This window comes from Bos taurus, chromosome 15, assembly GCF_002263795.3.
Source record: "Bos taurus isolate L1 Dominette 01449 registration number 42190680 breed Hereford chromosome 15, ARS-UCD2.0, whole genome shotgun sequence".
NCBI classification, from domain to species: domain Eukaryota; kingdom Metazoa; phylum Chordata; class Mammalia; order Artiodactyla; family Bovidae; genus Bos; species Bos taurus.
This window is the reverse complement of record NC_037342.1, coordinates 71,530,445-71,553,698: the sequence shown is the minus strand read 5'-3', so window position 1 is coordinate 71,553,698 and position 23,254 is coordinate 71,530,445. Positions and strand designations below refer to the sequence as shown.

At 38.7% G+C, this 23,254-nt stretch overlaps 1 protein-coding gene across 2 annotated transcripts in view; it reads left to right on the top strand.

Moving 5' to 3' along the window:
• Positions 1-23,254, top strand: part of LRRC4C (leucine rich repeat containing 4C) — a 1,420,098-nt gene that overhangs the window by 264,321 nt on the left and 1,132,523 nt on the right. For both annotated transcript variants that reach the window (XM_059875163.1, XM_059875162.1), the window contains exon 2: positions 18,324-18,512. The gene's annotated coding sequence lies outside the window, so the exon portion shown is untranslated. The remainder of the gene's footprint in view (positions 1-18,323; positions 18,513-23,254) is intronic.

Genomic DNA, 23,254 nt, shown 5'->3' with positions numbered 1-23,254 from the left:
CTTTATCTGACTTCCTTCACTTAGTATGATAATCTCTAGATCCATCTCTGTTGCTGCAAATGGCATTATTTCTTCATTTTTATGGCTGAGTAATATTCCATCATATATGTGTGTGTGTGTGTGTGTATCATATTTTTTTTTCCAGTTTTAAGCATCAGGAGTTTTATTAAACAAAGCAATAAGTGCACTCCCCAGAAAAGAGGAGAGCAGGTGGTCTGTGAAGCAGAAGCAGCCCTGCAGTGAGAGTAGAGTTTGGTTTTTCAGAATGGTTCAAAGTCCCTTCTTGTGACCTGAATCATTGGATTGACAAGTTGATTGACAGTGCCAGGTTAGATGACCGCATCTTCTTTATCTACTCATCTTTTGATGGACATTTGGGCTGCCTCCATGTCTTGGCTATTGCAAATAGCGCTGCTGTGAAGGCTGGGGTACATGTATCTTTTTGAATTAGAATTTTCTTCAGATATATGCCCAGGAGTTGGATTACTGGATCATACGATAACTCTTATTTTTAGTTTTTGGAGGAACCTGTATACTCTTTTCCATAGTGACTGCACCAAGCTAGACTCCCAGGAGCAGTGTAGGGGGGTTCCTTTTTCTTCACGCTGTCTATAGCAGTAATTGTTTGTAGACATTTTAATGATGGCCATTCTGACTGTAGGAAGTGATATCTCATTTTAGTTTTGATTTGCAAGAGAAATGTGGGTATCGAATTGTCATATTTCTTTATTGACAGGCTCATCTGTTCATTAGTTTAAATATTCTCCCATCCTGCATATGAATGAATTGATCTATAACCTCCTGCTTCCTTAACCAGGTTGTTTGGATCTTTTTTCTCCCACCAATACTGAGAAAGAAAAAAAAAAAATTTAACATTTTCTTTGTCTTTCTCTCACATTTTTTACCTTTATCTTTATTTCATGTGAAAACCTCAAGTCCTGACATCTAGGGGAAGATAGCCTCAGTTAGAGTGGTCATAGTGTCATTTAGCATATTTGGATCAATGCCTGTAAATCCATCATGTTTGTAATTGTCAAATATCTAATTGTGCAACATATTGAAGTCTCTCTGAGAGCAGTGATGGTGTTTGCATTTGTCACAGATTTGGTTTTTCATTCTTAGTGCATCACTAGCATTTATTCCATATTCTCATTCATTCAAAAATTATTAAAAACCTCAAGTTTTTAGCACTGTCATAGATACTGTGAACACAATATTTAAACAAGTCTCATGCAGTGAACCAAGTCTATCCACATGAAGCTTATTGTCTGTTATGTGAATGGGTGAAAGTTAGGCCAAAAAAAAAAAAAAAGATATGTGTGTGATATTTCAGATTTTATAATGATAAGCAGAAAAAAAAGAAGGGAAGGGAAGAGAGAAAAAGTGTTGGGATGGGAAATGGAGGAGTTGGCTAAGTTTTCTCATTGTTAAAGTGACACGATAATAGAGCACAAGGTCCTGAAGGAGCAAGCCATTTGGCTATCTGAGAAGAACATTCCAAGAAAAGGAAGCAGAAGTGTAAAGGCTCCATGGGGAGAGTATGCGAAGGTATTCAAGGAAGAGTAAATATCAAGACTGTTGTAAAAAACCCATTGAAAAGCTCCGGTAACAAGTATAAAATTTTAAAGGATAAGAAAAAATTCAGTCATAAGGTTATTATCTCTAATACTAGTCATCACACAGATACCAAATCTTAGAAATAATTAAAGATGCAAAACCTAAGAAGCACATGCAAAAAACAAACAAACAAACAAACAAAACAAACAAAAAACTAGTGCCTGCAAATCTACCTTTCAATCTCAGGTCCTCAGGCAGTCACTGCCTTCCTAACTATAAGAATGGTTCTTGACAGTGAAGGGCAACATTTCCTGCATAGTAATGGCATAATAGATGAGAATCACCAGGTTAGGGGCTTTATATGAAATCATTATCTCAAAAAATACTTTCAACAAACCTGCAAGGTAAAGTAGTCTCTTTTACACAGATGGTTTCATGAAGACCTTTACTCAAGGTCATAAGAATATACTAGCTAGAAACATAAAAATGTCAAAAGTATGTCTTGAAAATTAAATATTCCCCAAATTTAAGACAGTATTATATAGGGAAATTTTCAGGAAAAAAAAAAAAAACTTGAGACACAAAACATAGAGATTGCTTTCTGTTCCTATAATTTTTGCAGTTATAGGTAGTCCAAAACATTTAACAATTTAAAGAAGGAAAAATATAGATAATGTAGAAATACAGAACAGTAAAGAAATGCAATTAAAATTATAAAGAATTTCAATATAGGGGTCAGTATGGACTCATCAAAATCTATGCTTTAGATCTGAATATGATTTAATGAAGCTACCACTGTATTAATTTATGCATTGATTTATTACTCCATCACTGAATACATGTATCTGTTGAGGGCTGACTGTATATTGGGTGGTATTCTAAGAGGTTGAGATGTACAGTGTATAAAAGACAGGGCCCTAGGCTTCTATAGCATCAGTCAGTCAGTCAGTTCAGTCACTCAGTCGTGTCCAACTCTTTGAAACCCCATGGATTGACTGCAGCACGTCAGGCTTCCCTGTCCTTCACTATCTCCTGGAGTTTGTTCAAACTCATGTCCATGGAGTCAGTGATGCCATCCAGTCATCTCATCCTCCGTCATCCCCTTCTCCTCCTGCCCCCAATCCCTCCCAGCATCAGAGTCTTTTCAAATGAGTTAGTTCTTTGTATCAGGTGGCCAGAGTATTGGAGCTTAAGCTTTAGCATCAGTCCTTCCAAATGAATATTCAGGACTGATTTCCTTTAGGATGGACTGGTTGGATCTCCTTGCAGTCCAAGGGACTCTCAAGAGTCTTCTCCAACACCTCAGTTCAAAAGCATCAATTCTTTGGCACTCAGCTTTCTTTATAGTTCAATTTATCTATAGCATAAATTTAGGAAAAGAACTAAATCGCAAATTAAGAACCAGATATTGTTAGACATCCATTTCCTATTAAAAAGAAGAAAAGTAAGTGGATAAATATTAATGAGAGTGTTTTTATTTGCTTTGTTATTTATTTTGGATTTATCTTTGGCTGTGCTGGGTCTTCTTGCTGCACGTGGACTCTTTCTAGTTGCAAGAGCAGGGGCTACTCTCTGGTTGCATGCAACGGCATCTTATTGTGGTGGCTTCTCCTGCGGTACACGGCTTAGCTGCCCTACAGCGTGTGGGATTCTCCTGCCCAAGGGATTGAACCCACATCCCCTGCATTGCAAGGTGAATTCTTAACTACTGGACCCCCAGGGAAGCCATGTTTATTTTTGTTTTTAATGGAGTAGCCAGAATATAACTTTCTGAGGACATGACCCTTGAGCAGAGACCTGAGGATGTGTAAGGGCAAATAATGTGATAATCAGGGGGTTACAGGTCGTACAACAAGAAGAGCAATCATGTCAGTCTCAAGGCTGGGGCATATTAGGTGTGGTATGTGTTTGGAAAGATGGAGTTCAACTAATCAACCATTCTTTTTTTTAACATTAAAAGCCTCTTGGAGAAATTTTTTGAGAAGGTCTGAATCCTGGGGAAAGGAATACATTCAGGTCTCTGTGATATGCTGGTGCAGTTGTAATTCCAGATTATACTGAGACCACCAAATATAATTTGCTGCCTTTTATTAACTTTTGTCACTTCGGTAAGCTATTCTTTTTTCTGTGATTACATTCTTTAAAATATTTATTAGATGCCTACTGTTTACCAGGCACTCAGTATTTGTACATTTGGTAATTCTTGTTGTTAAGTAGTACCAAAACATACCTTCAGCTCCCAAGGGTGTTCAGTTAAAAAAAGTAAAATATTTCATCTGAATATTTAAGAAATTCCCCTGTAAGGCAGAGTATTTCCACATATAATACCATATAAGATAGTAGTGATATGAATCATCCCAATAAGTGTGATGTCAGTGTGTATGTGCTAAGTCACTCAGTCATGTTTAACTCTTTGCAATCCCATGGACTGTAGCCCTCCAGGCTCCTCTGTTCATGGGATTCTCCAGGCAAAAACTCTGGGGTTGGTTGTCATTTCCTCCTCCAAGGAATCTTCCCAACCCAGGCATTGAACCCATGTCTGATATATCCCATGCATTGACAAGCTGGTTCTTTATGATAGCGCCACCTGGGAAGCCTAATATCAGTATGGGTGTGTTAGTCACTTTGTCGTGTCCGACTCTTTGCAATCCCATGGATTGTAGCCCACCAGGCTCCTCTGTCCATGAAATTCTCCTGGCAAGAATACTGGAGTGGGTTGCCATTACCTTCTCCAGGGGATCTTACCAACCCAGGGATTAAACATGGGTCTCCTGCATCGCAGACAGATTCTTTACCATCTGAGCCACCAGGGACACCCTAAAATCAGTATCAGTTCCATTCAGTCACTCAGTCGTGTCCGACTCTTTGTGACCCCATGAATCACAACATGCCAGGCCTCCCTGTCCATCACCAACGCCCGGAGTTCACCCAGACTCACGTCCATCGAGTCAGTGTTGCCATCCAGCCATCGCATCCTCTGTCATCCCCTTCTTCTCCTGCCCCCAATCCCTCCCAACATCAGAGTCTTTTCCAATGAGTCAACTCTTCGAATGAGGTGGCCAAAGTACTGGAGTTTCAGCTTTAGCATCATTCCTTCCAAAGAAATCCCAGGGCTGATCTCCTTCAGAATGGACTGGTTGGATCTCCTTGCAGTCCAAGGGACTCTCAAGAGTCTTCTCCAACACCACAGTTCAAAAGCATCAATTCTTCAGCGCTCAGCCTTCTTCACAGTCCAACTCTCACATCCATACATGACCACTGGAAAAACCATAGCCTTGACTAGACGAACCTTTGTTGGCAAAGTAATGTCTCTGCTTTTGAATATGCTATCTAGGTTGGTCATAACTTTCCTTTCAAGGAGTAAGCGTCTTTTAATCTCATGGCTGCAGTCACCATCTGCAGTGATTTAGGAGCCCCCAAAAATAAAGTCTGACACTGTTTCCACTGTTTCCCCATCTATTTTCCATGAAGTGGTGGGACTGAATTCCATGATCTTCATTTTCTGAATGTTGGGCTTTAAGCCAACTTTTTCACTCTCCACTTTCACTTTCATCAAGAGGCTTTTGAGTTCCTCTTCACTTTCTGCCATAAGGGTGGTGCCATCTGCATATCTGAGGTTATTGTTATTTCTCCCGGCAGTCTTGATTCCAGCTTGTGTTTCTTCTAGTCCAGCGTTTCTAAAGATGTACCCTGCATATAAGTTAAATAAGCAGGGTGACAATATACAGCCTTGACATACTCCTTTTCAGTATAGACACCAGTTATACCAAAAGCTTCATGGAAGAGGAGGGATTTAAGCTTTTGTATATTTGATGTAAATCCCTACAGTTCTTTTAATCTTCTGATACAATTTGTAATCAATTTTTCCTGATATCTTGGCTAGCAAATAGACAAGTGAGTGTTTTAAGAAGTAAATATCAGGTGCTAGAGGGAATATTATGGCAATTTCAACATAGAAATTTCAAATTTATGATTTCTTGTATTTACACAATTTACTAAGTCACAATCTACAACCATTTAGCCGTGTATGGAAATAAAATTTGACAAAATGTTTTCCCTCTTTTGGTATCTGAAACTTCTGTCAATATAATATGAATATATGGTGAACATCAACATACTAGGAATCAGCGAACTGAAATGGACTGGAAAGGGTTAATTTAACTCAGATGACCATTATATCTACTACTGTGGACAGGAGTCCCTTAGAAGAAATGGAGTGGCCATCATGGTCAACAAAAGAGTCCGAAATGCAGTACTTGGATGCAATCTCAAAAATGACAGAATGATCTCTGTTTGTTTCCAAGGCAAACCATTCAATATCACAGTAATCCAAGCCTATGTCCCAACCAGAAATGCTGAAGAAGCTGAAGTTGAATGGTTCTATGAAGACTTCCAAGACCTTTTAGAACTAACACCCAAAAAAGATGTCCTTTTCATTATAGAGGACAGGAATGGAAAAGTAGGAAGTCAAGAAACACCTGGAATAACAGCCAAATTTGGCCTTGGAACACAGAATGAAGCAGGGCTAAGGATAATAGAATTTTGCCAAGAGAATGCCCTGGTCATAGCAAACACTCTCTTCCAACAACACAAAAGAAGATTCTACACATGGACATCACCAGATGGTCAATACTGAAATCAGATTGATTATATTCTTTGCAGCCAAAGATGGAGAAGCTCTATACAGTCAACAAAAACAAGACCAGGAACTGACTGTGGCTCAGATCATGAACTCCTTATTACCAAATTCAGACTTAAATTGAAGAAAGTAGGGAAAACCACTAGACCATTCAGGTATGACCTAAATCAAATCCCTTATTATTATACAGTGGAAGTGAGAAATAGATTTAAGGGCCTAGATCTGATAGAGTGCCTGATAAACTATGGAATGAGGTTCGTAACACTGTACAGGAGACAGGGGTCAAGACCATCCCCATGGAAAAGAAATGCAAAAAAGCAAAATGGCTGTGACCATACAAATAGCTGTGGAAAGAAGAGAAGCGAAAAGCAAAGGAGAAAAGGCAAAATATAAGCATCTGAACGCAGAGTTCCAAAGAATAGCAAGGAGAGATACGAAAGCCTTCCTCAGCTATCAATGCAAAGAAATAGAGGAAAACAACAGAATGGGAAAGACTAGAGATCTCTTCAAGAAAATCATAGAGGGCAAGGGAACACTTCATGCAAATATGGGCTCAATAAAGGACAGAAATGGTATGGACCTAACAGAAGCAGAATATTAAGAAGAGGTGGCAAGAATACACAGGAAAACTATACAGAAAAGATCTTCACGGCCCAGATAATCACAATGGTGTGATCACTCACCTAGAGCCAGACATCCTGGAATGTGAAGTTAAGTGGGCCTTAGAAATCATCACTATGAGCAAAGCTAATGGAGGTGATGGAATTCCAGTTGAGCTATTTCAAATCCTGAAAGATGATGCTGTGAAAGTGCTGTACTCAATATGCCAGCAAATGTGGAAAACTCAGCAGTGGCCACAGGAATGGAAAAGGTCAGTTTTCATTCCAATCCCAAAGAAAGGCAATGCCAAAGAATGCTCAAACTACTGCACAATTGCACTCATCTCACACGCTAGTAAAGTAATACTCAAAATTCTCCAAGTCAGGCTTCAGCAATATGTGAACCGTGAACTTCCTGATGTTCAAGCTGGTTTTAGAAAAGGCAGAGGAACCAGAGATCAAACTGCCAACACCTGCTAGATCATCAGAAAAGGAAGAGAGTTGCAGAAAAACATCTATTTCTGCTTTATTGACTATGCCAAAGCCTTTGACTGTATGGATCACAATAAACTGTGGAAAATTCTTCAAGAGATGGGAATACCGGACCACCCGACCTGTCTCTTGAGAAACCTATATGCAGGTCAGGAAGCAACAGTTAGAACTGGACATGGAACAACAGATTGGTTCCAAATAGGAAAAGGAGTATGTCAAGGCTGTATATTGTCACCCTGCTTATTTAACTTATATGCAGAGTATATAATGAGAAATGCTGGGCTGGAAGAAGCACAAGCTGGAATCAAGATTGATGGGAGAAATATTAATAACCTCAGATATGCAGATGACACCACCCTTATGGCAGAATGTGAAGAGGAACTAAAAAGCCTCTTGATGAAAGTGAAAGAGGAGAGTGAAAAAGTTGGCTTAAAGCTCAACATTCAGAAAACAAAGATCATGGCATCTTGTCCCACTTCATGGGAAATAGATGGGGAAACAGTGGAAACAGTATCAGACTTTATTTTGGGGGGCTCCAAAATTGCTGCAATGGTGATTGCAGCCATGAAATTAAAAGACGCTTACTCCTTGGAAGGAAAGTTATGACCAACCTAGACAGCATATTAAAAAGCAGAGACATTACTTTGCCAACAAAAGTCCATCTATTCAAGGCTATGTGTTTTCCAGTGGTCATGTAAGGATGTGACAGTTGGATTGTGAAGAAAGCTGAGCGCCAAAGAATTGATGCTTTTGAACTGTGGTGTTGGAGAAGACTCTTGAGAGTCCCTTGGACTATAAGAAGATCCAATCAGTCCATCCTAAAGGAGATCAGTCCTGGGTGTTCATTGGAAGGACCGATGCTGAAGCTGAAACTCCAATACTTTGGCCACCTCATGCGAAGAGTTGACTCATTGGAAAAGACTCTGATGCTGGGAGGGGTTGGGGGCAGGAGGAGAAGGGGATGACAGAGCATGAGATGGCTGGATGGCATCACCGACTTGATAGACATGAGTTTGGGTAAAATCTGGGAGTTGGTAATGGACAGGGAGGCCTGGCATGCTGAGGTTCATGGGGTCACAAAGAGTCAGACACAATTGAGCAACTGAACTGACTATTGGTAAATAAACGAAAGCCTATATAGAATATATTTTCTAAAATCTGAGTAGCATCAAAGAACAAAACTTTGTATAGAATTTTATTTGTGCATATATAAATGAATATGTTTTTATTTTATTAGAATAAAAGAGCTATGGAAGAAATGTGGAAGATACATTTAAAATATTGTGGTATCTAAAAACAGAAGTAATATTGCCCCTGTCAATCCTGAAATCCAGAAATAATTATTAACATTGCCATATGTTTTCTTCCAGACTTTGATCCTTATGTAATACATTTTATACCTGAGTCTTCTGTAACTGAAAATGAATGCAAAATTATGTTTCCTGATCTTATTAAGTATAGAGCACATGGTTTTGCATATTGCAGTTTTCAGAACTAAAATTTTCAAATGAAGGTAATGATTCAATTGATATTTAATGTTAATACTTTTCTTTTTTGTTATTATAAACACTTTTGATATTAATAATTACCGCCAAGGCCAAAATTCAGTGCCATGTTGTCTATGATTTCTTTCTTGATTTTACTAAATCAAAAGATTGAATATTTCATTTGAACATTCTTAACCTTTTAATTCCACTTATTTAATTGTTTTCATGCTTGAATTATCTCCTCTAGAAGGAGTGACTGAGCACACAGTAGAAGTAAAAAATCTTTTTATTTTATTTAGTTATTTTGCACATTCCAAGCATTCTCTAAATATTTATTAAGTAAATGTCTAAGGGAAGAACAGTTGAGGAACATAACGTGTACATGCATATGTGTGTGTGTGTTTGCATGCATGTGCTCATTCGCTAAGTCATGTATGACACTTTGCAACCCCATGGACTGTAACCCACCTGGCTTCTCTGCCCTTGGGATTTTTCAGGCAAGAATAGTGGAGTGGGTTGCCATTTCCTCCTCTAGTGGGTCTTCCCAACAGAGGGATCAAACCTGCAACTCCTGAGTTTCCTGTGTTGTCAGGCTGATTCTTTAGCACTGAGCCACCTGGGAAGCCCATATATATGTATGCATTTATGTATGTATATATTATATGTCCCTGGAGAAGGAAATGGCACCCCACTCCAGTATTCTTGCCTGGAAAATCCCATGGACAGAGCAGCCTGGTAGGCTACAGTCCATGGGGCCTGCAAAGGGTCAGACACAACTGTACATATGTATTATATGTACATATGTGAATATATATATATATGCATATATAATATGTGTATACACACACACACACACACACACACACACGCATTCTTAACTTTAATTTCCAAGATTCCTTGTCAACATAGTTACTTGTTTTGACAATTGCCCAGGAGATTATATTGCCTCAATTTAAATGCAGAGTTGCTGAAATTTAAACATAAGCTCATGCAATGAAAGCTCTTATAATTGTCAGACATTTCAACTTAAGTAAACATTAGCCTTTGCAAAATAAATTTGAACTGGCAGCCAATTCACAAAATTGCTAATTGTTCTTACTTAACTGTGTATCTTAGTTGGTATTTGGTCCTTAACTATGAAATGTCTGTGTATAGTCCATCTTATGCCCTACTAATATTATTTAAACCTAAGCTCCCTGAATTACCCAAAGACATAATTTGCAAGTCAAATATTTCATATATTTCAGCTAATGTATAACTTATACTGACATATATATCTATATATACACATATATATATGTGTGTATATATAGATATATGTGTGTGTGTGTTGATTACTAAAACATTTTTATTCATTATGCACTCTGTCAACTTGTACTTCTAGAATACATGTGGTGACCTTGAACCCAGGAAATGTGGTTTCTATCTTAAGGCATTGGTTCTCAGCCAGGGATGATTATGCTCCCGCCCCGATCCCTCGGACATTTGATGATGTCTGGAGACGTTTTTGGTTGTCATGTCTGGTAAAGGGTGGCAACTACTAATATCTAGTAGTTAGAAGTCAAGAATGCTGCTTAATATCCTACAATTCGCAGAACAACCCACGCAACATACAATTGTCTGGTCTATTGCTTATCCCACTGAGATTGAGAAACCATGTCTTGTATGATATCAGTTTCAGAGTAGAAGACAAGCCTATTATTATATCAGTGGATTTAAGATTTTAATAAGTACCAAGGATAAGTATATGTGGCGGGGATACAGAGGAGCATGTGGTCAACTTTCCCTGGAAAAGAGACTGAAAGTTTTAAGAAAGTGATGTTGAGCTGAAGTGGGTGAGAGGGGCCAAGGAGAAATCATTTCAGGGTAAGGACATTGCTTGAGCCAAGTCACGGAAAGACACTACAAATGGCTTAAGTGAACAGCAGTTCTTGGTGGTGGTATGAATCACTATGCAAAATAATTCTGGATCAGCAGTCGAAGGCTCAATTATGAAGATTTGGTTTTGTAAACTGAAGAGCTTGAACTTTATTCTATAGGGTAAGGAAATCCACTGAAGAGATCTAAAGAGTATGCATTAGTTATTTAAAAAAATGAAAAGAAAGTGAAAAGAACAAACATGATAAGATGCATGGCTGTAGTTTGGCTAACCATTAAATAGTGCAAGTTTAGATCTGGAGAAACTGCTCTATCCCACCAGAAGTGCGATTTGATGGTAGCTGTTGTGAAATGACAATGCTAGGAAGGCTGAGGGTATAGAATTTGCCTTTTGATGGAATGTGGGAGTTGAGATATCAAATAGGACTTTTCAGAAGTCAGTTACTTGTAACATTGGAAGTAGACTAGTTTGTTCAATAAGAACATCAGAAGAGGATATTGATCCTCTGACATATCTCATTGTCAAGCAGAGAAAGAGAAGTTAGATTTTGCATGTTATAATAGGTAGTCAGAGAAATGATGGGCCAGGAAAGGTGGTGTGGTGACGTACAAAGAGCATAAGAGACATCAGGTTATTATCTGAAATTAAGCTGACACAGAAGAGTTTTATTTGCACCCCAAACAAATCATGAAAGAAGTATGTTTGAAATGGTAAAACTCAAGAAAGTGTTTTTTGTTGATGGCTATTCTGAACCATGTGAGGTGATACCTCATTGTAGTTGGATCTGCATTTCTCTAACGGTTAGTGCTGTTGAGCATCTTTTCGCGTGCCCCTTGGCCCTCTGTATGTATTATTTGGAGAAATGTCTGTTTAGGTCTTCTGCCCATTTTATTTTCTATGTTGAATCTAGAAAAATGGTACAGATGAACCTATCTGCAGGGCAGAAATTGAGATGCAGATGCAGAGAATGGCCACGCAGACATGGTGAAGCAGGAGGGGTGGGGTGAGCTGAGAGATTGGAATTGACATACATATGCTACCATTTATAAAAATAGCTAGCTACTGGGAACCTTCTATGTAGCACAGGGAGCTTATCTCAGTGCTCTGTGGTGATCTAGAGGGGTGGAATGGGGGGTGGGTGGGCAAGAGGCTTAAGAAGAAGGGAATATATGTATATGTATATGTATATGTATATGTATATGTATATGTATATGTATAGCTGACTCATTTCATTGGATAGCAGAACTAACACAATATTGTGAAGCAACAATACCCTAATAAATTTTTAAAAAATCAAGAAAGGGACTCCTTAGATTGCAAAATGAAGAAAAAAATTCAAGATAAAATTAATAATCAGAGGTCCCCAATTTCCAGTTATTAGAACTGGAAAACTTACCTTAAATTCTTGGTCTGATATTTCAGTACCCTCCGAGAGGAGCTACTTACACAAAGAGACTGAATGTGTATTATCCACTGGACCTTTGAGACAGGAAGGTATCCTACTATGTCCTCAACAACAAAATTCTAACCACTAGCCATGAGTGAAAACAAGTCATTTTTTTAGAAACAGGCAATGTGAAACCCTTGAAGCAAATTTGTGAGTTCCAAATTTATATTCCTTATGTGATGTGAGAATGGCAAGTTGAGAACTTACCAACATTCTAATATAAACTCTGAAACCATGACAACAATGAGGAGATGAATGTGAACTGGCACCCAATGGACGTTGCTACTAACTGGGGCTCCTGAAGGAGACCAAAGTCTGTGTGGTTTAAACAGCATGTATATATTTTCTCTCGCAGTTCTTGAGGCTGGAAGCCCAAGATCAAGGTGTTAGCAGCGCTGGTTTCTGGTGTGATTGCTCTTCTTGGTGTGTTGGTGGTTTCATCTTCACTGTGTCCTCACCCAGGGTTTCCTCTGCATGCGTTTTCCTGTTAACTCCTCTTCTTCTGATGAGAACGCATGTTCCATTGAATTAGGATCCCAACCTGATGACATTGTTTGACCTTAATGACCTCTTCAAAGACCTTTTGTCCAAATACAGCCACACTGGGTGTTAGGGCTTCAACAGCACATGGATTTTTGAGGAGACAAGTCAGTCTATAACAACCTCCATGAAGATTCCTTAAGACATCTCAAGTCACCTGTAGGGAGTCATAATTAAAGCGGATCAGAAAATTCAACAAATAGAATTCACACCCTGGAATAAGAAATAATAGAACTAGTCAGAGGAGACATTAAAGTAAATGTGTAAACGTTTAAATAGATACAAAAAAGAAAAAGAACCACAGGCATCAAACTTGAAGAAAGACCCCTATCTTGTTATCTTGCTATGAAACATATGAGTTGTATGATTTGGAGGTTGTAAGTAAATAATTTGGTAAAGATGTAGATAATTGTAAATGTTAGTAACTTGAAAATAAATCTGTTTAAATAATTAGACATTCACCATGGGTGTAAAGATATGAGGAAGATACGATACTACAGAAAACATACAACGGAGTTTTTAGAAGAGGAGAATAAAGTAAAAGATACAATGACTCAGAAATCTACTGGATTGAAAAGAGATTTCAACCTTTAGAATTACTGAGTATACTACATTCTTGACAGGATGATCAAAAACAATTCTACACACAGATATATTGCCCTGAAACTTCAAAACTCGCACAACCAAAAAAAAAAAAAGTCTTAAAAGCAGACAGAGATGAAATATCTATTACAATCAAAGGAATGAAAATTAGAATTACTGAAGATGTCTCACAGTCATGACAGAATGATAACTTTGAAGGGGGGATGACATATACTTGTCAACGTAGAATTCTATACTTAGTCAAAGTATAATTCAGGGGAAGAAATTTAAATGTTCATAAAAATACTGTGACAATTAAGAATTCTAGATTCTCACAAAAAAAAAAAAAAAAAAGCATGGAAATCAGTAAGAGGAGACTGAATCCTCTCCTCCCCAAATAAGGATGAGATGGTTAGGAAATATTTTGATAAACATATAAATGTAAGAAAACTTGGACTGTAGAAAAGAATGATGTAATATTAATTTTTGATCATTGTGGGCAAGGTATTTTATAGGCAAAAACAAGACAGCTCGATGTGGTACATTAGAGGAAGAACTGTGGTGTGAAGATATTCTAAAGCTTTATTTGGTTTGAGAAGTGACTAGACATATTGATTATCTATAAACTCTTAAGTATATATGTTTAAACTTTCCATCCCTCTATCCGTCACTATTTTGGGGATGCGTTTGGGAGTAAGTTGCGGACATCGGTGTACTTCCCCTGAAATACATCAGCATATAAATCATTAACTAGAGGTCAATATTTGTATGAGTGAACACAAACAGAAAAGAAAGAATATTTTATATCCAGATAAGGAAATGAGGGAGGAATAAAGAAGCTTGTATCAACCTAATAGTAGGATTAAAAAAATGGATATAAATGATAGAGACCCCCTAGAGTATAATGGTTTCCTCTGGGAAGAAAAGGGAGTAACATTGAGGAGAATTACAAGTTGGGCTTTAGCTTTTTCTAATATATCAGTTCTGGAAAAATAAATTAGTACAAATTGTTAAGCAAAATGTTAAGATGTGCTAAATCTGTGGATAGATGAGATCTGTTAGTTGTTATGATCGGTATATTCCTATATGTTTTAAATATCATATTAACAAATTGAAAATGTACACTGGTGTAAGTTAGAGCTGTGTTCTTAACCCATTCCTTACATATACTATGTAACTTTAGTAAAATTATTCCATTTCTTTAGGTTTCAGTTGCTTGCTTTTTAAAGGTATACATGATTACAATATTCCCTACCTTTCAGTGTTGTTTCAACAGTGTGAAGTGTATGGTACAGTATTTGGAGAAAATACATGATAACTGGTAGAAATGAAGTAGTTTATTTCATGCAGTAGCATGAAATCAAAGAGAGGAGAATTTTTAGAAAGGGAAAGGAGGTATTGTTTGTATCACATGCAAGCAAAATGTTCAAATTACTGAGACTGACCATTGGATTTAACTCTAATGAGGTCATTGATGAAGTTTTCCTGGGCAGTTTGGGGAGACTGATAACAGTAGAGGACTACAGACAGGGATTGAAGAGGGGAAGGACAGATAAGAAAAGATTGCACTATCTTGTTTGAAACAAGAAGGCAAGGAAAAATTGCCTACTTATTTATAGAAGCAAGAGAGAAAACAAGAATTTTAAAACTGGGAGGCTACAAATGTGAACTAATTTAACTAGTTCAGTTGTGAAGGAAAATGGGTCAGAGACGAGAAGAAGACAGAGGGTTGTGCCTCTGTGTGTGTCTGTGTGTGTAACAGTAAGGATTTTGGCATTTAACAGACTGAAAGGAGAGACCCAGTAGCAAGGGGAAAAGTGGAAATGTTGGAGCAAAGTAGACCCCTGATACATCAAGTCCTACAAGAGACAGTGTGATGCTCAGTCGCTCAGTCGTGTCTGATTCTTCGCGACCCTATGGACTGTAGCCCTCCAGGATCCTCTGTCCGTGGGATTTTCCAGGCAAGAATACTTCAGTGGGTTTCTATGCCCTCCTCTAGAGGATCTTCCCCACCCAGGGATCGAATCCGTGTCTCCCACGTTGCAAGCAGATTGTTTACAACTGTGCCACTGGAGAAGCCCAAAAGAGACAGTAGGGGTGGGAATTAAGACCACAGGTGGAAGAGTTGGCCTTAAGCGAGAGAGAATCACCTGTCTGAGATTAGAAGAAGTTGAATGCGTGTGCTGACAGAGATAGTGCTGACCTGTGAGTGAAGGATGGTGAGGGAGTTTATGACTCTTACCTTCAAATTTGTCTGTGAAAGATTAGCGGGATTCCTCCACTGAGCAAGTGCATGTACTTTTGTTATTGTGGTTTGTGGACTTGGCCCTTATCAAGAATAAGGACTCAAGCATTGAAATACTTCATAAAGGATGTTCCTTCCAATGAGAAAATTAGATTCAGGCTCAAGTCTCCTTCTCTAAAGTGGGTTTTTTGTATGTGAAGCATCATTGTTTGAGACCTCAAGTTATCACACTCATTTCAGAAAGTCATGAAAGGTCCACGGAGGGGACTGAGGTGTGAGAGTTCCTGGCTCAGCCTTTTGGGAAATAAACAGGCACCAAGACTCCACATTTTCATGTCCTCTACAAAATCGGTTTTCCAAAAATAGACTCGCACAAGCTGTAGTCACAGTTGAATGTCATGTTTCTATTATTGCGATGACATAAAATCATTAAAGCGCTGCTAGTTGTAAAAGCAGTCATGTCTGGTAATAGAACTGCTCTGTGCCCATTCAAAGGGAATTGCATTTTAAATGGCACATGCAGAGCAAGGACAGGACGGCCAGGGACTGAGGTGTGACTTCCACAGCCATTTATGACACGTCCTCCTTTGATCTCACTGTAGCAGGCACTCAAGTTCTTTGTTCTTAAAAGTGGTGTCATAGTGACTGGAGTGCATGAACACAGGTTGTAAGAAGGTTTCAATTTTTTTGAGTCATCTGCTAATTTTTAATAATATTTTCTATATTTAAAGTACTTGAAAAATTATTAAAAGTTCCTAATATCAGGTTTCAACTCCTGCCTTCCTAATTTCACAAAGTTGTTTTTTGTTTTTTTTTTGTCTAGACTTCTTTGTATATCACAAATATCATAGAAGCTGAATTATGGATACCTACTATGTCAGGCATGTGATCTCAGTTAATCTCCATACAACCCAATGAGATAGCTATTACTAATATTAATATTACCATGGACAAATGAATGCACCAGCATCTTGAGACTGAACTCCATCTTTTCAATATCAATTGGGATTCAAACTCACGTCTGAATAAAAATGGTTGAGATTTAAAAGAGACACTGAGTCAAATGTTACTTTGAGTTTTGAACCTATTAAAGAATGGACAGGGAAGTTTTGACTTCCTTAGAAATTCAGATATTTAATTTTATTATTAGAAAAGCTGTGTTGAGAAACACACCTGGTACATAAGGTCAAAATAGATTTCCTATCTTCCTCCTAAAATGCCCCTGGCACCTTGTATGGTGAGAGGTATAGTTGCAGGTGGGTTTCCCAGGTGGCTCACTGGGTAAAGAACCTTTCTGCCAATGCAGGAGACTTGAGACACATGGGTCTGATCCTTGGGTCAGGAAGATCACCTGGAAGAGGGCATGGAAACCCACTCCATTATTCTTGCCTGGAAAATCCCATGGACAGAGGAGTCTAGCGGGCTATAGTCCATAGGCTCACAAAGAGTTGGACATGCCTGAGGCAACTTAGCAGACACACACACACACACACACACACACACAGTTGCAAGCAGAAATACAGCCTACCTCTCACCTTCCAGGAACAGATGGTACAGGTGCTCTTATCCTATGCAGTAGAGCCACTCCTCTTCTTGTGGAAGGGGAATGGTCAGAGGTGTAGGGTTGGATTCCAACTAACACCTCCAAGACAGCCAGAGGTTTATCAGTAGAGGAAATAAATTATTCACCCTAGATATGGCACATACTATCTCCACAGCATCTTATTTCTACGAATTGGATTAGTTTCCTACACTAAGTGTAGGATCATCCATGTAATGGGCTTCATAAGAGTAACAAGTGTGTTAATCAAACCTGGACAAACTCCAGGAAGTTCACATACTAGGACTGATGAAAGAACATTACATTGGAGGCATCACCACAGTAGAAGTCCATGCTCTCCATTTCCCTTTGTACTCTGGGGGTGCACCCAGGAGTCTAGTAAATCTAAGCCTAGAGTACCAGAAGACTTTTAAAAAAATAATTAGCAAAGTAATAGTCCCTCCCCAGCAATGATTAAGAGCCAGAATCCATCAGCTACAAGTATGGCATAATCTTAGCTCCAAGTCTTATCCTGCCAAGCTTGACATCCATAGTTAAGAGAACACAGACCTCTTCCTTGACAGGATCAGTGTCCCACCACTTTGTCACACTTGAACATGGCTGAATCAGCAACATCAGAATTTTACTAGAGTTTGGTTGCTTAACGATTTTGCTGTAGCTGATTTCCAAATAACCTCAGGAGGCCAACAACTTCTTTGGGAGACTGGCATATGGAGAATATGTCTTGGACAAGCCAATTTTTACTTGTCAGTGTTGGCTTGATTTTTGTCTCCTTATTACACCATGATGCTTAGTTATGCAATATATAACTTGCATAAAAGAAATAATACACAGATGAGTGAATAAATGAATGAATAATTGTGTAGGAAAAAAGTACAGTCACTTGGGCTTTCCCTCACACCACTTCTCCATTTCTCATCTGTCAAGAGGTACAAACAGATTCCTAGGCACTAGTTAGGAGCAGAAGCTTAAGTATCTTCATAAATAAATCTCCCTTCTTTGATCTGAAACTCAGAATCACTTCATTGTCAAAGAATCTTTACCACATCAACTACAGAGTCACAGACTATAAAATAAGTGTTCTCTGAATCTCTTAATGAAAACTCTCGAGTTTATCTTTTATTTCCTTTAGAGATGTGATTTAAAAAAAAAAAAAAAACCTCCCTTATTTGTATTTTAAAAATCCTGTGGAATTAAATCCTAAATTCTAATGATAGCTAGCATTTTTGCATGTTTGCTATGTGTGGGAGCTGTGATAAACACTTGACATAGATTATCTCATTTAATCCTCACAGAAACCAAATGAAGTGTTTACTGGTATTATCCCTATTTGATGGAGAGGATACCGAGGCTCACAGAGAATTCATAACTTGTCCAAGACCGTCTAATGTCAAGTAATCAAGAGTGAATGACCCCGCAGCACATATACCAGCTGAGACCAACCTTGGATTGGGGGAAAACTTCCAGAGGCAGAGCAGCAGCAGGTGAGCCAGCTTCTCAATGCTGGGTGCACAGGGATCCACTGAGTAAGACATCAGACTTGAAAGGGCCCTCAGCCTTGAGCTGTGGGGCTCATAAGCTTCATGGTTGGGGGAACACCAGCACTTCCTCTAGGATGGTTTGGGCCTGAGGTCCAAACTTTGTGGTTCCAGTTCTGTGACGTAGCAGAATTGTAGCTTCCAGCACTGACCATCAACCTCAGTATTTCTAACAGGATTTATATTTTGGTGTGATCAGAGTCCAGGACCCAAGCCTTTTGTTTCAGTTATTGACCTTCAGCTATGTTTTATCTCATCAGCATTTTATCAGGAGGCCTGCTCAAGTACTCAGTTGTAGCCAGTTTCCATATCTTTGGCTTTTAATTTTCAAAAGATGCTGCTCTTTGAGGGAGTGGGGGATGACAGCTGTCTCTCTGAAGAACCTAGCCTACTGGGTATCCATGTCAATCAAAGGAATCATTGCCTATCACTTAGCTGTTACATGGTGGAAGCATATTCAAGTACTGCAGTCTGATGCCAGGGCCTTCCCAGTCTTAAATGATTTGCAATAAGAACTTGATATAGCTACCTGTATGTTCATTTCAGGTAGTATTATATTCTATAGTATACACTTCTCCTGTCATATTTTTTTTCTTTTGTTCTTAGTTGGCCATTTAAAACATGTCTGCATTATCTACCTGTTTATAGCCCTTATAGTTCACCATCCTGATACTCTGGGCTCTGTTAGAATGGGAGATTTCACTTGGCTCTGAACCATCAAAAGAGAATATGTTGCTGATTGTGGAACTTATAGACTTATTTACTGGAGTCCCTGGGGATGCATGATGGGAGGATCCTAAGAGATAGAGTTCCTTCAAAGAAATGACAAGTTCAAATTCAGAGTTTGTGACTTTTGTGTTATGTATGGGTCTCTTTGCTGCTGCTAAGTCACTTCAGTCGTGTCCAACTCTGTGCAACCCCATAGACGGCAGCCCACCAGGCTTCCCTGTCCCTGGGATTCTCCAGGAAAGAACACTGGAGTGGGTTGCCATTTCCTTCTCCAATGCATGAAAGTGAAAAGTGAAAGTGAAGTCGCTCAGTCGTGTCCGACCCTCAGTGACCCCATGGACTGCAGCCTACCAGGCTCCTCCATCCATGGGATTTTCCAGGCAAGACTACTGGAGTGGGGTGCCATGAGATTTTAAACTAGAACTAATAATATTAAGAACTTGTCTTTGCGTCAGTGGATTATGTGATTACAGTTCTTTGATACTTTGAATTCTATTTGTTTGTCACAATGTCTCATTTCACTCTTTCAAATAGTTCTGACTTTATGAATTTACAGAATTTATAAATACAGAATGTATTTACCTAAGAGAAAACATCATAATATAGTAATGATATCACCTTTACCACCAAAAATGTTCATGAAGTCAGAGGTGTAATCTGCTTTATTGATTGCCATATATACCCAGTGCATAGATACTAAAGCAAATTGTTGCTCATTCAGTATTTATTGTTTTCATGAGGAAAGTAATAAATGACTCAATTATTAAATTATTTGAATTGTCCTGGAAGTTCAAGGTATTGATTTAGTTGTGTTTATTCCTGATTAGAGGTGCAAAGAAGGACTTTTCATACCAAGAATTCTTTGAGTATGAATTGGATGGGATGGGAAATGTGATTCTTTATTTTATTCCATTCAAATAATTTGGTTTTCATTGGTTAAAGGGTTAAAAAAAAAAAAACTTGTGATTGTAAGTATTTTCAAGTGTGTAGAAGTGTTTATGTGTGTGTGTGTGTGTGCATGGGGAAGGCATATAATGATTTAAAAAATACCCTTATTTCTTGTGTGATCATCATTGGTTTGGGATATACAACACCCTTCCAGAAAAGAGAAAAATAATGTTAAATAGGAAGGGACAGAGAAATCCTTACTTATGGATCTCTCCATTATAGACAATTCAGTCAGTTCAGTTCAGTTCAGTCGCTCAGTCATGTCCAACTCTTTGCAACCCCATGAATCGCAGCACACCAGGCCTCCCTGTCCATCACTAACTCTCAGAGTTCACTCAAACTTATGTCCATCGAGTCGGTGATGCCATCCAGCCATCTCATCCTCTGTTGTCCCCTTCTCCTCCTGCCCCCAATCCTTCCCAGCATCAGGGTCTTTTCAAATGAGTCAGCTCTTCGTATGAGGTGGCCAAAGTATTGGAGTTTCAGCTTTAGCATCAGTCCTTCCAATGAACACCTAGGACTGGTCTCATTTAGGATGGACTGATTGGACCTCCCTATTAATTAAGATGCTAAGGACTTTTTTTTCCTAATCCTATGTCCTTGAACAAGTTGCTTCATCTTCCTGTGTCTGATTTCCTCATTGATGGAAAGGGAATAATAATAGGACTGACACCATGATTTTGTTGTGAAGAATAAGTGAATTACTACCTGTAAAGCACATAGAGCAGAGTGGGTTGCCATTTCCTTCTCCAATGCATGAAAGTGAAAAGTGAAAGTGAAGTCGCTCAGTCGTGTCCGACTCTTAGCTACCCCATGGACTGCAGCCTACTAGGCTCCTCTGTCCATGGGAGTTTCCAGGCAAGAGTCCTGGAGTGGGGTGCCAGGGCCTTCTCCAAGTGCAGACTAAGTACACAGCAAACATTATCATTACTGTTATTGTCATATGCTAATGAATAAGACATCACCTTATCCAAGCAACTTAACACAGGTCAAGAATAGATGATCTCTGAGGTTGGCTCCAGTGTTTCATGATCCTGTAGAGAGCCTTTAAGACTCCTTTGTTGTCTCTGAAAATATAGATCAAATCACACTGAAACACATGTGAGGGACCGCAGAGCGCCTGCTATGTCTTAATGAATTCAGTGCCCTAGGACCCCTCCAATCCTCTTTGATGTATCTTCAGCCTCTGAGAATGGGCTTCCTTTGGAGTGTTGTACTGGAATGACAGTGGTGGTAGTGAGGCGCATCCTGTGATGGTACCTCTGAAACCTCAAATCATCCACTCTACTTGCAAACCCAGTTCAGCAGAGTTTGGAAAGAGCAGAGTGAGGTGAACACTTGATATTTTCTCCTGTCAACAGTATTAAGTTATGGCTTGTGATGGTTCTGCTAGGCAAAAGTATATGGCAGTGAAAAATAATATGAGTATACCTTCACATCAAAACACACATACACAGCCAAGCAACAGCCTTCAAGAAGGTGTGAAGACTCCTAGAGTATTAGTTGAAGGTAGTCTTGTGATTTCGATTTCTGTAAACTGGCTTTGGTACCCTCTCTCTTTCCCTGGCCCTTATCCATTTGACTTTCTTCCCAATGACCCGCTCTCTGGCTTTCTTTAGAGAACTTGAAAATATTGACAATACAGATACCAAAGGTGAAAGGGACCTTTATCCCCACTGAACTCCAAATAGCAATTCTCTTTTCTCACTCCCAGAGGAATGCTTGTAATCTTGTTGCAACTATTTCTGCTGTACTATCAACTCTCCAGGAAAGAATAATGAACAAAACCTCTCATCAACTACATTTTAATGCGCTTTGTTAAAAAAGTCAGCTTATCCCAGTCTCAAACTGAAAATAAAATTAAAAAAAGTTTTTGACTTAGTAAATGAAATGCACATGTAAAAGTCAAAATATTTTTTTTAGTCAAAATAATATGATGGGAACAATGTAGACTCCAAAGTTTGTAGGTCCAATGGCTTTTTTTTTAATTAAAAAGTAAAAAACCCTTATCCTTACAAAACAGACATATGCACAAAATATTGAGGTGGCCAAAAAGTTTCATTGGAGTTTTCCATACCATTTACAGAAAACCCTAATGGAATTTTTTTGCAACCCAAATCTATAAATTTTTAAAGATAATTTCAAGAGATGTATTTGCTGAAGCCTATTCATTCAGATGTATCAGATAGAAATGTATAAATCTCAGATTAAAACCCTTGCATTAGCTGAGGTTATTGCCAGACCCTTGCAATCAGTTCATGACAAGACCCTACATGTGGTGAATGGGTTACAGTTAAACCTAGACCATAGGCCTTGACTTTCTTCAAGACAGAGAGACAGTGCCAAGGGCACCTAAAACTTCAGGGCTTTTTTCCTTTCATTGTGAGAAAGCATGACAATTTCCCCCACTAAACCACATAAATTGTATTTCTACATGATTTTTTTAAGCGTTAAATGGGTTGAATGCAGTGCTGAAGAACAACCAGTTTACTGATTCTTTAAGTAGATGTTTATTGAATACCACCTATTAACTGTGAGCCAGTGTATTAGAGATGGGTGATGTAGTAAAGGTGACTAAAATTGATTCTCTAACCTTGAGGAATTCATATCTACAAGGTTGGGGAAGATAGACGTCCAGGTAATGAAGCTGACTACCGTATGCCACATGTGAAGTCCTATGGGAGCGCAGAGGAGAGTCAGACCGACTTTATTTGGGATGAAAAGCATTCACTGGGGAGGGTGAGGACGCTGACCTCTGGGGGTTGCGGGGAGTTCACCAAAATGACGCTCCGTCGCACTGTTGTTTTGCCAATAAATAATTTTCTGTTACAATATTTGTAATGGTTGCCACACTATGTCACAATGTGGATATAACACAGGTAATTTAATTGGGCCTTTTTTTGTCATTGGGTTAGTTCCATTTTTTGATAACTATGAACAGCATTGAGATAAAGATTTGTGTGGTGAAATCATAGCACATGCATATGATTCTCTGAGAAAACAGCCCAAGA